Here is a 3,688-nt window from a genome sequence, read left to right on the forward strand (position 1 = left end):
TTTTTCATCCATAGCACAGAAATGAGCCCTCACTCTTTGTAACTCAAGATGCAGCATGAAATAAGAGTATGGGCTTTTTTTGAAAACTTTTGTATTTGTCCTAATAGGCAAACCCCAAAATTCACCATTTTATCACTTTGAAAGAGAAAAAGTAACATCAGAAAAATGAGAAAAATAGTTCTTATATTTGGGGGGGGGGGAGGAGTTAAAAAATGAGTGTCCTCACCCACTGCCCTCCCTAAATGATCCCTAAGCTACTACTGCCTGAGGATCGTTCCTTCCCTGTCACTTTCCTAATGTTTACGACCAATGATTAATTTAAACAGATATGGCCAGTTATTTCTTTCCTTCCAACACAGGCACCCAAAAACAAATTTTTGCCATCCAGAATCAGAGACAAAAGGGAATGAACTACATTCTTGAGCTCACTTGTGAAGTGCCCTCTGTCATGCACAGAAAGAAAACAGCAAGTACCCCGTATTTCAACGTTACCTACAATCAAATGTCATCATAATGTACCCTTTCGTGCCAATCCCTCAGGATAGCAACAGGCTCAGGGCAGGCTGTGAACACCACACCATCTCCTCTGACAGGCAGAGCTGAACTGCAGTGTTTTGGCGCCGTCTGGTGTTGGTGCCTAGAAGCGCAGTTGCCATCATTTACGCTGTGTTTGTAACGTACAGCATGGGCTGATCTCTTTCACATCTGCAAGAAACCTCCCATTGTAATTGGCAAAGACAACTCAATGGAAAAGCATATTTATTAATTGTTGAAAGAAAACAAAATCTCAACAATAGCGTTTTAAATTCTGTATCCTTCAATTTATAGTAGATGTCCTCACCGTTTCTCTCCAGGAAGAGATTTTGAACAAAGGCAGTATATAGCATACTCTCTCTACAACTATACTAGCTAAGTAAATTTAGAGAACACCCCCAATTTCTCTGAGTGTTTTTTTTACATTTCAGATTTTTTTTCAACAAAATATGATTCATGTTTTCCTGAAAGGGGGCAGAACTACTTCACTCATTGTTTATTTTTCCGTGGGGTAACTCCTATTTTCGGAGAAAAGAAAAAGGAATCTCAAAAGATCAGCTTTGAACATAAAATACTAAAATATAAAGAACATGAAAGTAGTTTGACTTGTCCTTCCACAGAATTCTAACGAAGATTTTTATGCTATGCCAAGAAAGATTAGGAGAGATGACAAAAATCAGGTTAACCCTGGAACTAAGCAAGCTGAACTTACATGAAAGAGGATAGTAAACATCTCCTAGTACAGTGAGGGTCCATTTAGCAAATGAGTTTTTCCAGTGTGCTAAGAGGTAGCCTTATAAAACCCCCGAAAGAGAGTCATTTATACACCCTTCTCATGTATCATTAGGACCATCCATACCCATGTAAACATTAAAGTCCTACACACAGAGAAAGGTACAGGTTACAAGCAACAAATTTCTCCTGAAAAATACTTTAAAACATTTAAGACCCTTCATAATGTAAAAATTATCCAAGCCAACATGGATAATAATTAAAGGCGGCAGCTTTACCTAGAATCCAGTCATTCACAAATTTGAGAAGCATGAAAAATTTTATATCTCTAAGCATTATATCTTATTTCACAAATGTAATTTGTCTTTACCAGGTAAAGTAGGTATAATCATAACAATATAGCCACCATCATGCTAGGGAAGATCCCTTCTTAGCTTTCTCTGATGAGCAGCTGGAATTTAAATTGAACTTCTTTTTAATTCAAAGGTTATAAAGCAAAGCTTCTTGGATTGGAACCTAAGATGTCACATGAAGTAAAACTCAAAGAAATTGCCAAGTTCTTATTTAAAATAATGTACAGCATAGCTACCTTTAAGATGCAACCAGTTCCTTAAAGTAATTAAGCCTTAAATTAGGTCCCATTTCAAGATGGCATCTGATTAAATGGGAATGCTTGTACCTAACCATGGCAGAAGGGAGCATGGCTCTTGGATCCGTGTGCAGGATGTTGTCCTGTGCTCTGGGTCCCTGCTTGCCCTGTTAACACAATATCCTTTTCTTCCTGGTCATTGGCATCCTGCTGGCATCCACTCATGAATACATCTACTGGTGTGCTCTTTCAGTAAGCTCAGAGTCTAGTGGCCCCTTCCTGACTCAGACCACCATGGTTTTGGCCATATCACCTGTTTGGTTCTTGTCTAAACAGAGCACTTATAATAGCTCTACAGGTTCCAAATTCAAGGTCCCTACTCCACTGAAAATTTCTCAACCCCTCCTAGGCCACCTGGGAGCTTATAAAGAACGGGCACGGAAGACCTCTTGTCTGAAAAACTATCTCCACTCTTCAACTACAGGAGTTGCCCTATTGCACACAGTGTACTGATCTCTCCCCACATTCCCAATTGTGACTCCAAGTACAGGGCCTTAATATCAGCTGTATGGCTTCCCTCCACCCTTCCATTTTCCAATGAAAGATTTCTACATTCTCTTTCTGAATGATGTAACTTTCCTTCCATCATAATTTCTTTCTACTCCAGGATCGTTCACACACACACACACACACACACACACACACACACACACACATCACACATTTTTCACTAGGACTAAAAATAGTGGGAAGTACACAAGGAGAAGAATCACATCACCAAGAAGAAACAAGCATCCAAAGTTATTTCTAAAGTTGTCTCTATTGAAGTAGAAGTATTTTCTAGGGACTCCTACTTATGCACATGTTATATGGTGTTCTACCCATTACCCTTACCCATGTAATGAAGACTAAGTTATCTGTTTCATTACCTGATTTATTTCATCATTTCCTTTCTTCTTATCAATGTATTCAAAAATCTCACCTATGAACATCCTATGAGTGCTAATGCAAGGCCATTCAAGCAAATACTCTCTAAATAGGAGTTCAACCTTGAATTTGTGTTAGCAGAAGCTAATTCATATTAATGAAAATCATCTCTTTCTTTGTGTTCAAAAAGGATTTATTATATTTACTATATTTTCTGAGTGTACAATGCATTTTTTACTTCTTTGGAATTACGTTTTACTTCGAATTCTTTTTCACTCATCCCGGGTGACATTAGTCACCAATTTCCCCTCCCCCCCTCATTCATACTCCAAACAATTTCTAGACTGATTTTTCTAAAATAAAAATCTGATCACAGTAGTCAGATTGCTAGAGTCTTCAAGATGGAGTTAGGAGCTCTCACAGTGGTTCAGAAGGCTCTTCATCTCTACCTCCTTATTTTCAGTCACCTTGAATTTGGTCATCTTTCTGACTTTGTCTACATCATTGCTTTTTTTGTTATTCAGTTTTAATGTTTATTTATTCTTGAAAGAGAGAAAGAGAAAGAGAGACAGAGTGTGAGCAGGGGAGGGGCAGAGAGAGAGGGAGACACAGAATCCAAAGGAGGCTCCAGGCTCTGAACTGTCAGCACAGAGCTCGACGTGGGGCTCAAACTCATGAACTGCGAGATCATGACCTGAGTTGAAGTCGGACGCTTCACCGACTGAGCCACCCAGGTGCCCCCTACCTCCTCGCTTCTTAAGGTCCGTGGAATAATAGCATCTATTGAATTACCCAGATGTACTGCACTAGAATCTACATCTTAACTAATTCCTTCAATAATTCTTGGGTACATTAAAGTTTGAAAAGCACTGGTCTACATGTTAGCCACTCAGAAACAAAATTATT

The sequence above is a fragment of the Lynx rufus genome, unplaced genomic scaffold, assembly GCF_022079265.1.
Source record: "Lynx rufus isolate CCGP_SWC_20201006 ecotype Redwood Valley unplaced genomic scaffold, mLynRuf1.p SCAF_6, whole genome shotgun sequence".
NCBI classification, from domain to species: Eukaryota; Metazoa; Chordata; class Mammalia; order Carnivora; family Felidae; genus Lynx; species Lynx rufus.